Source organism: Myotis davidii, unplaced genomic scaffold (assembly GCF_000327345.1).
Source record: "Myotis davidii unplaced genomic scaffold, ASM32734v1 scaffold684, whole genome shotgun sequence".
NCBI lineage: Eukaryota > Metazoa > Chordata > Mammalia > Chiroptera > Vespertilionidae > Myotis > Myotis davidii.
The window spans coordinates 1,905,129-1,916,042 of record NW_006295564.1 but is presented as its reverse complement, the minus strand read 5'-3'; the positions used below and the strand labels follow the sequence as shown (position 1 = coordinate 1,916,042).

General features: G+C 39.9%; 1 protein-coding gene across 1 annotated transcript in view; it reads left to right on the top strand.

Moving 5' to 3' along the window:
- The first annotated feature begins 6,788 nt into the window (after window positions 1-6,788).
- KANSL1 (KAT8 regulatory NSL complex subunit 1) overlaps window positions 6,789-10,914 on the top strand; it is a 53,219-nt gene continuing 49,093 nt past the window's right edge. Inside the window, exon 1 of the mRNA XM_006770264.2 lies at window positions 6,789-6,908. The gene's annotated coding sequence lies outside the window, so the exon portion shown is untranslated. The remainder of the gene's footprint in view (window positions 6,909-10,914) is intronic.

Sequence of the window (10,914 nt, the reverse complement as noted above, 5' to 3'; positions counted from 1 at the left end):
CATTGAAGTTGTGGCTGAACACAACGTCTATTCTAATATAACTACTTTGGTTTTACTAGTTGGAGTCGAACTTCCTTTCAGATGACTCTGAAGCCCAACCCTCAAGAAACTCAGGATTCTGTTGCTAACTGAAAACACCTATTTCCTAAATTATTTTGCCTCAGAGTTTTTTTTCTTTTTACTTCTCTCTTCCTGTCCCCTTTTATATCTTTTATGATACGAAATTGAAATCCAAGGTTATATTTATTTAATTTTTTAAAAATATATTTTTACTGATTTCAGGAAGGGAGAGAGAGCGAAATATCAATGATAAGAGGAAATCATTGATTGGCTGCCTCCTGCACGCCCCCTACTGGGGCTCGAGCCCACAACCCAAGCTTGTGCCCTTGACTGGAATCAAATCTGGGACCCTTCAGTCTGCAGGCTGATGCTCAATCCACTGAACAAAACCAGCTAGGGCTAAGTTGTTCTTTTCTAATGCACATACTATACTTTGCAGGAATGATTACATCATTTTATGAATACATCAACTGGTGAGGCAGATGCTGCTGTCATTTCTAGAAGTCAGTTTGCATTGTCAGACTATATACATTTTTTAAAAAATGAGAACTTGGTTTCAACTTGTCTTCCTGCTCTTTCCCCTATTTGTTTCACCCTGCTCTTGAGCCAAGTAGTGAATACTGTTGGTATCTACATTTTTTTTATGTGACTTTCAGAAATGCCAAGATTTTCTGTTCTTGTCCTATCTAGCAGCTATGTGCTCTGATGTTTGCAGGATGATATCAGTTTTTCTTACTGTATTCTATTAGTTTTATAAGACATCTAAGGAACCTGGAAATTACAGAATTTAGGTGCTGGACTGGATTGGACTAGAAGTAGGCTTGCAGCCAACATTGATACAGATAATTGTACTTAAAAATGAAAGTATCTTTTAAAAAGTATCTTAAGCTTTGCACAGTGGCAGTATCATAGCCAGTGAGGTTCATCCGAGGCGCAATTATTGCTTAAAAAAAAAAGTATCTTGTCCTCCTATGAACCAGGGGGTCACGGTCCGATTCCCGGTCAGGGCAGCGCCCAGGATTTGGGCTCCATCCCCAGTGTGGGGCGTGCAGGAGGCAGCCGATCCATGATTCTCTATCATCATTGATGTTTCTTTTTTTCATTGATGTTTTCTCTCTCTCCCTTACTCTCTGAAATCAATAAAAATATATTTTAAAAAAGAAATCCATATAAAAAGTATCTTTATAGCTTTTGCTGACTCCATCAAGATTACCAACCTATAAATGCCTTGTTTCTAAAAAAAATAACCCTATATAATAAACACCTAATATGTCAAGTGTCCAGTCGTCCGTCCGTTCAGCCAATCAAAGCGCAGTATGCTAATGATATCCTAAGGCCGCTCAACCATTCGCTATGACATGCACTGGCCACCAGGGGGCAGATGCTCAACACAGGAGCTGCCCCCTGGTGGTCAGTGTGCTCCCACAGGGTGAGCACCGCTCAGCCAGAAGCCAGGCTCATAGCTTCGGCGAGTGCAGCGGCAGCGGCAGGAGCCTCTCCTGCCTCTGCGGCAGCGCTAAGGATGTCCGACTGCAGGCTTAGGCCCGCTTCCTGCGGGCTTAAGCCATCAGTCGGATATCCCCCGAGGGCTTCCGGACTGCAAGAGGGTGCAGGTTTGGCTGAGGCATACCCTCCCCCACCCCCAGTGCAAGAATTTCATTCACCAGGCCTCTAGTTGGATAATACTTTATCACAATGGTTGACTTGAATGGCTTATATTTGGACCATATAAAAGTTAGGATATCATTGCTACCCTTGGTCTTAATTATCTGTATATATAAAAGCCTAAGCGACCAAACGACCGGTTGACTGGTAGCTGTGACACACACTGACCACCAGGGGACAGATGCTCAATGCAGGAGCTGCCCCCTGGTGGTCAGTGTGCTCCCACAGTGTGAGTGCCGCTCAGCTGACCAACAGGGTGCCAGACGCTGGGCTCGCAGCTGTACACAAGCCTCTCCTGCCTCTGAGGCAGCACTACTGAGCAGAGGCGGCAGTCCCAGCGGGGCTGGGATGAGCTGGTGCAGAGGCGCGCCTGGCCTGGGCTCAGGCTCCTCCCTGGCTGCCTGCTGCTTCACGCATTACTACATACTCTGAGGGGTCCCGGATTGCAAGAGGGCGCAGGCCAGGTTGAGGGACCCTACCGGTGCACGAATCCGTACACCAGGCCTCTAGTAATATATGATTAAGTATTAAATCATTTCTAAACCTATTGTGGTTAAATTTGTTTTATTATTGACAACATAACACCCTATCAGGGGTCTATGTTAAAGTTTACTTATAGTCACTTAAAATTTTAGGAGTATGTATATTTTGATTGGAAGTGGGCTAAGGACAGTGTAACTGTTGCTTCTTTCTTGAAAAATAATTTTGTGGGAGATTATGAAATACTATGATTACAGATTATACTAGATGCCGTGCTACCCCTCTAATATTTAAGGAGTTTAAAAATGTTGCCATGTTTCTTTTTGTTATTTAAAGAGAAGTCAATGTGCTTGTTTTGGCAGCACATATATTAAAGAGAAATCAAGCATTACATAAGAGGTAGAGCTAAAATCCAATTTCTCTGTTTCCAGAGGTAGGGGACCCTTCTTATGAATTTGTTGTATATAAGTTCTGTGAATTTTTAAAACATATATTTTTAGTGATTTCAGAGAGGAAGGGAAAGGGAGAGAGATAGAAACATCAATAATGAGAGAGAATCATTGATCAGCTGTCTCCTACTGAGCCTGCAACCCAGGCATGTGCCCTGACTGGGAATGGAACCATGACCTCCTGGTTCATAGGTCAGCACTCAACCACTGAGCCACACTCGTCGGCCTGGGCATGTTTTTATACATTTATTATTTATGACAATCTTTATTGTATGTTTATTCTTTTTTAGTTTTTGTAGTTTTCTCATTTCACATTGCTGAGATTTAGTCATGTTGATACATGTAATAATTAAACTGATAAACAGTATTCCATGAATTCCTCTACTGGTGTGTATCACAGTATGTATTTTTGTTTAGTTTGTTTTTAGTTTTTCCATTGAACATTGTTCTGAGATATAGTCATGTTGATACAGATAGTTCTAGTTAATATTATTACTATAGAAAATTTTATATAGTAAAATTATAGTTTATCTATTTTCATACTTTAGCAGATTAGATTAACTGATTTTTAGTTGTAACAGATTCTCTTGCAATGAACATTTGTGCTTACAGAGATATAGGTTATGTTCTCTGAATAAAATTTCATGATGGATGGGTATGCACATTTTCCACCTACCCAAGTACAATATTTTCAAACTGCTCTTCAAAAGTGGTCGTGCCAGTTTTTATTGTTATTAGTAAATCATGAATTGTTGATTTTTACATTTCACTGACACCTGGTTTTTCCAAGCTGAGTTTAAAACTACTTTTTAATATTTGACCTAATGCTAATATTTTAACCAAAATCTAACAAGACATAGCATATTTTTATGTATGTATTGGCCATTTGGAATTCTCTTATGTGAATTTTCACTTTGTTCATCTTTTATTAGATTTTTTTTAACCTTACTGTAGTTATATATTTTGATATTTAATCTTTAGCTATGTGTGTTGTTTTATTTAAATCATTCCCCTGAAGCGCCAAAGGTACTCTTCCTTTGTTTTAAGTTTGGCTTTTCAGATTGAGAAATTCTAAAATTATGCAAGTATACCATGAAGAAGGGATCTAATTTTACTTTTTCCATGTAAAGAACTGGCCACTTCAATACCATTTGTTAAATAGTTCAGTATTTCCCCACTGGTATGAATGCCATTTTTTGTATATTCAGTTTTAAGTTTTGGGGCTCTGTATTCTGTCACATAGGTCTTTTGTCTTTCTAGACTGCCTTAATTATCTTAGCTTTCTGTAATTGTAATACGATTTTTTTCATCATATTTTTTTTTTCAGAATTTCTCTACTTTTGCTCCTTTTTTCTGTGTAAGTTTTTGGTTCTGTTTGTCAGCTTCCATTAAAATCCCTGTAGGGGCCCTGGCCAGGTATCTCAGTTGGTTAGAGCATCATCCCAATACACAAGGCTGCAGATTCAATCCCAGTCAGGACACATACAAGAATCATCCTTCTAGGCTGGTGTGGTTTAGTTCAGTGGTCAGCAAACTGCGGCTCACGAGCTACATGCAGCTCTTTGGCCCCTTGAGTGTCGCTCTTCCACAAAATACTGACTTCTGCGCATGGGCCACGAAGTTTCACTCGCACTGTACGTGCGTGCCCGCACGTGGTATTTTGTGGAAGAGTCACATTCAAGGGGCCAAAGAACCGCATGTGGCTCACGAGCCGCAGTTTGCCGACCACTGGAGTTGATTGGGTATTGTCCAATGCACCTGGGGGGTTACCAGTTTGATTCCCACTCAGGGTATATGCCTGGGTTGTGGACTCGATCCCCAGTGGGGAGCAAAGCTGATCCATGTTTCACTTTCATATTGATAGTTCTCTCTCAAAAAGAAAAAAAATCAATAAATAGTTTTTTTTAAAAAAAATGTTTTATTGATTTTTTTACAGAGAAGAAGGGAGAGGGATAGAGAGTCAGAAACATTGATGAGAGAGAAACATCGATCAGCTGCCTCCTGCACACGCCCCACTGGGAATTTGCCCGCAACCAAGGCACATGCCCTTGACCGGAATCGAGCCGGGGACCCTTCAGTCCCGCAGGCCGACGCTCCATCCACTGAGCCAAACCAGTCAGGGCAATAAATAGTTTTTAAAAAAGAATCAGCCCTAGCCAGTTAGGCTCAGTGTATAGAGTGTTGACCTGTGGATTGAAAGGTTTTGGGTTTGATTCCAGTCAAGGGCAGATACCTCGATTGTGGGCTTGACTCTGTACCATGGTCTGCAGGCATGCAGGAAGCAACCAATCAATGTGTCTCCTCTCTTGCATGGATGTTTCTCTCCCTCTCTCTCCCTCTCTCTCTCTCTTTTCCCCCTCTCCCCCCATTCTCCCTCTCTCCCTTCTTTCCACTCTCTAAAAATCAATGGGGAAAAATATTCTTGAGTGAGAATTAAAAACAAAAAGAACCATCCAATGAATGCATAAATAAGTAGAACAAATTGATGTTTCTCTAACCTTCTCCCTCACTTCCTCTTTCTGAAATCAATCAATAAATAAAGTTTATTTTTAAAAAACCCTGTAAGGAATTGGAATTTATTAGAATTTATAGATATATGTGAAATTGCTATCTTTTGAAAAAAATCTCACTATGTAGGTCTTTCTGGGTTTTTTTTAGGTTTTGTTATTTTCTCTGTAAAGATCTTTTGTGTATAATATTACCATTTGTTGGTGTTGTGAGTAGGTTTTTTTATGAGTATTTTTTACTTGTCACATGTAAACACTATTAGTTTTTTTTAAAAAATATATATTGATTTTTTACAGAGAGGAAGGGAGAGAGATAGAGAGTCAGAAACATCAATGAGAGATAAACATCGATCAGCCGCCTCCTGCACATCCCCCACTGGGGATGTGTCCACAACATGCCCTTGTACATGGGCCCAGGTACATGCCCTTGACCGGAATCGAACCTGGGATCTTTCAGTCCGCAGGCCGACGCTCTATCCACTGAGCCAAACTGGTTTCGGCAACACTATTAGTTTTTATACGTTAATCTTGGCAACATTGCTGAATTCTTGATTATATGTCTTATGTGAAAGTAGAAAATATTTCTATTTCCTGGGGAATTAAAACCATTTCAGAGAAATTATGTTCCACAAAATCAGGATACTAGAAAGCAGTTTCAATTAGTTATTTGGGGAGTATCTATCTGTATGTGAATAGTTTTATCATTGTGTGTCCTGTGACAGATAGGGAGGCAGACAAACTAAATCTTTGATTTTTTCTTAGAATAGAGTTGGTCTACGTAAGGGCCTTGAGATGTTAAAAACCTTCCACCCCCATCCTATATAATAAAAGCCTAATATGTAAATTGTCCCTTTGACCGGGAGTTCGACCAAGGGGCTGGGCTGGTCAGCCAACTGCCCGCGGCCCCTTACCCTGGCCGGCCCCACCCTGGCCGGCAGGTGCAGCAGGCAGCCAGGGGAAGGGAAGCCCCGGCCAGCAGCCCTTAGGGACCCTACCCATGCACGAGTTTTTTGCACTGGGCCTCTTGTTTAGTATAAATGTTGCTGCTATAAACACACACACAGAAGATATGAAGACAGACAGGGAGAACCCCATGTGATCACAGAGGTAGAGACTAGAGTGATGCATCCACAAGCTAAGAACACCAATGATTGACAACTCCAGAAGCTAAGAGAAGGCACAGGACACATCCTTGGGAGGAATCGTGGCATCGCCGACACCTTAATTTTGGCCTTCTAGCTTCTATAACAGTGAGAAAATACATTTCTGTTGTTTTAAGTCACCCAGTTTGGGATACCTTGTTATGGTAACCCTGGGAAGATAATACAGACTTTATAAAAATAAAAACATTGGCTCAAAAAAAAAATCAACTCAAGTAAAAATGAAATGATTGAGTTCTAGCAGTGGTGGGTGAAAAGATTGGCAAATCCTCTTCCCCCAAAACAACTATTAAACTGTATAAAATGCTTACTGCAAAACAATTATTTCAGGGCTTTGGAATAGACTAAAGGCATACAACAAATTTGAGGAGGATTTATTTAGTAAAAATTGTTAAACTTTGGGTAAGAATAGTAAGAGTCTAGTTTGGCTTTAACATGATAGCCTGCAGCCATTATCATTCGGGAGGTGGGCTGCAGACCGAGCGGCTATTGTCAGCCGCTGGAACTGGCTTCAGGCTCATGTTTCAGACTTGGAATATCGAATTCGGCAGCAAACAGATATTTACAAACAGATACGTGCTAATAAGGTAAGGGATAAAAGTGTCTGGTCTTTTTCAGCCCAGCTAAAATCTACCATTATACCTTTTCTCCTATCCCTCGATGACTTAGCTATGTCAAAGAGAATGGTTTAATTTGATCTGATATAGTGGTTTAATTTGTTTAAGAGCCTGATGTTGCTTAGTGGAGTGCTGATAACACTGCTAGAATACAATGATAAATTGAACATCTGTTTAAAACGAATCAGTTTGTATACCTGAACTAACAGGAAACATAAGATAAAAACCTAGATAATGTATACCACTGACATTAACTGTCATTTGTTATATTTATGAAAAAATGGTCATGACTAAGAAATTACATCTTGTTTTTTTACATAGATGCATTCTGCTTTTCCCGGTAACTAAGTTTCCCTTGCTTTCTTGAGGCAAAATAGGGTCTTTCCTGAAAAGTTGTTCAGGCAGAATTAGACATTGATGGTTAAGATTTTGATTTTCTTGTGTCCTCCTATCTGCAGAGAGCTGATTATTAGTGCACACTTCTATCTTTGACAGTGACACTGTATGTAGTTTTTCCTCTTAAAATTCAACTTAGAAGAATACTCTGCTCGGTTTGGCTTGGATTGAGGGATAATTGTACATGGAAAATAAATCCATTTAACAAATAGTTGAGTGCCTATTGTATACTAAGCACTGTTCTCCTTAGTGAGGTCACAGTGGTAAATAAAAATCCTACTTCTGTGAAAATTAAGTTCTTGCAAGGTATTTTTTGTATTCACTTGATGCACTTGAGCTTCGTGACTGCACACATGGGTCTAGATCAGCGGTGGCCAACCGGTGGTCTAGATGGAGAATCTACTGCTCCTAAAATTAAGTGTCACGACATGTTTTTGTCCTATCTTAGTGCCGGTCAAAGCCCTCAGAAAATTGCTATGCTGTGAACTCTGTGCATTAAATTAATGTCGACCAAAAGTTAAAGGATGACCAATTGACAAGATGAACAAAATGATGAGAGATTGAAGTAAAAGTTTTATAGACCTCCAACCCCTTTAAGTTTTTATTTAAAAAATTCCACTTCCAGCTTCTTCCCAAATAGTCTATATGTAATTCTCCAAAAGTTCAGTAAAACATGTTATAATTGAGGGCAAAGTCCAGAAGACTTAACTTTTTTAAAAACAAAACAACATTATTTGTTCCTTTAAAATAAGGAACAAATTAAATCCTGACTATTTCAAAAATTAGCTAGAGCAAATGAAGAGTTAAAACTAAAAATATTCTCCATCTTCACATAACCTCCAGTAGTAGCCTGCCTGGAGGTTATTGCCAAATTTCCATCTTAAAAGGACAACCATTTATGTTGGGATAATAGCCCCCATTATTAAATAGCTCTTAACTTGATTACATCTGCAAAGACCCTGTTTCCAAATAAGGTCACATTCATAAGTTTGGGGAGATATACTATTCCACCCAGTATAACAAATAAGAAATGGAATTTTCCCCAAAGATTCATTATTGTGCATTTTGTCTTCATGTATCACTATAATAATAGAAATATTAACATTTACTATGCATTAAAGATAAACAAATGGAGAGTCTAAGAGGTTAAGTAGTTTGTTCATGGTCATACAGCCAAGTGAGTGCATAGCTAATATTTGAGTATCTGACTCTGTTGCTCAAGTTAGCGTTGCTTTAAGTTATTGACTTTTTGAGTTATAAAAACAGGAAGTTTTTAACCAACTTTATTTTAACGAAGTGGATTGGTGTTCTCAATTCCCACCCTGCTCCAAGATTTTCCAGAGAGTTGCCTGGGTTGTGCAGTTTTAGAATGAGATGAATTTAGGTTTGACTATAAATAATTAGTCTTTGGATAGGGAATTCGAAGATAAAGCTTTCGTTTTCTTTTTTAGGATTGCTCTCTTGGATATTAAAGTTAATTTTCTTGAAGGAATGTATTCCAACAAAGAAAGTATTTGAAAACTGCTAGGTGATTACCAACTTTTGTTTTGGCAAAAGTTTGGTATTACCTTCCAGACTAGATGTGTGTGCTATTATACAGGTACACAACACTGTTGTTTAATGCACAGAATAAATCTAAACTCTAAAGGCTTGAAAGGAGCAGAGCTAAATTTGAACTCAGGGCTATTTACCTGACTCCAAAGCATTTTTTGTCTAACACACTGTGCTGCTGTATCCTTTTCATCATTTCTCTCAAGCATATATATATATATTGAAATTTTACAGCTGGTAAATAAAACTGAGGGGGAAGCACAAAGGACCAAGCGGGTTCTGTTACTTGAGACTTTTTTCTCTTAACACATAGTCTTCATCTGTGTCTAGTACAAAACATCATATCCCTTTTTAATCCATATTTTTTATCTTCTGATTGATCTGTGAAATAACACAATTGGTAACTACTGATGGAAATACTAGGAATGACAGGAGAACGAATATTGGAGCTTCTAACTAGAAAAGGAGCAGAATGGGAATAGCAAAATCCTAGAACACCTTTGTCTTCAAAGTTGATGTAGAGTTCCCATATATATAAATGTGTATATATATTATTGATTACAAAGAAGAAAGGAGTGGGAGAGGGAGATAGAAACATCAATGATGAGAGAGAATCATGGATCAGCAGCCTCCTGCACACCCCCTACTGGGGATCAAGCCTGTAACTCCAGCATGTGCCCTTGACCAGAATTGAACTGGGACCCTTCAGTCCACAAGCTGCTCTATTCAGTGAGCCAAACCAGCCAGGGCGAGAGTTCCCATCTTTTTTTTTTTTTTTTTTTTTTTTAATATATTTTATTGACTTTTTACAGAGAGGAAGGGAGAGAGATAGAGAGTTAGAAACATCGATGAGAGAGAAACATCGATCAGCTGCCTCCTGCACACTCCCCACTGGGGATATGCCCGCAACCCAGGCACATGTCCTTGACCGGAATCAAACCTGGGACCTTTCAGTCTGCAGGCCGACGCTCTATCCACTGAGCCAAACCGGTTTCGGCGAGAGTTCCCATCTTGATAGAGTCATGAGATGAGTACGGAAGATTGACCTACTTACAGTGAAATAGGGGAGTGAATATGTGAAATTTCATCTTTAGTCTATATTCCAAATTAAGGGAAAATTGTGTATCTTGTATTTTGACTCCATACATTATCTGAAATTGGTAAAGGGGGAGCAGAAAACCCTTTTTGTTTTTTCTTTTGTTTCCTTTTTGCTTGGTTTGACCCTATTTTTGTAATCAAGTTTAGCATAATTCCTTCTACTATTTCTTCCATTTTCAGTTTTGTTTTTCAGCTTATGTAGGACAGCTCTGTGTTTTCACAGAGGAATGATTTATTAAGGCTATATTATGACTGCATGCAACTGACCCATCCCAGTTTCTTTGGTCTTTATGTAGGCTTTCTGTAGGCCTGGGCAGCCTAGGCATGATCCTGGTTATAATTCAGGGAGTGATGGTGAAGAATGGGTTAGAGACTCTCCCAGCCTTTTACATTGACCTGTGCTAGTTGCTATTTATTTTAGAGGATAGTGGCCTGGAGATTATTGCCACTCAGGCCTGATGCCACAGTCATGCAGAATTGACCCAGTGTAAACCCAGAATGCTGGAGAAACCCAGCTTGGGGTTGCCAATACAGGTGTGGAGCAGAACTTTATGAAGTTTTCTTTGCTAATAATAACCTTTGCTTTCATGGCTATTTACTATATTAAGTACTAGAGGCCTGGTAGAATCCCTAAGCCTGGCCAGCAATCAGGGCCTGCTGGCTGCTGGTCAGGGCCTTCCTTCGTTCCGCGTCGCCCCCTGGTGGTAGTGAACATCATAGCGAGTGAGAGAACTAGCTGTTGAACTCCCGAGGGGACACTTTGCATGTTAGCCTTTTATACATAAAGACTAGAGGCCCGGTGCACAAAAATTTGTGCACGGGGCGAGGGGGTGTCCCTCAGCCCGGTCTGTGCCCTCTCGCAGTCTGGGACCCCTCGGGAGATAACGACCTGCTGGCTTAGGCCTGCTCCCAGGTGGCAGAGGGCAGGCCC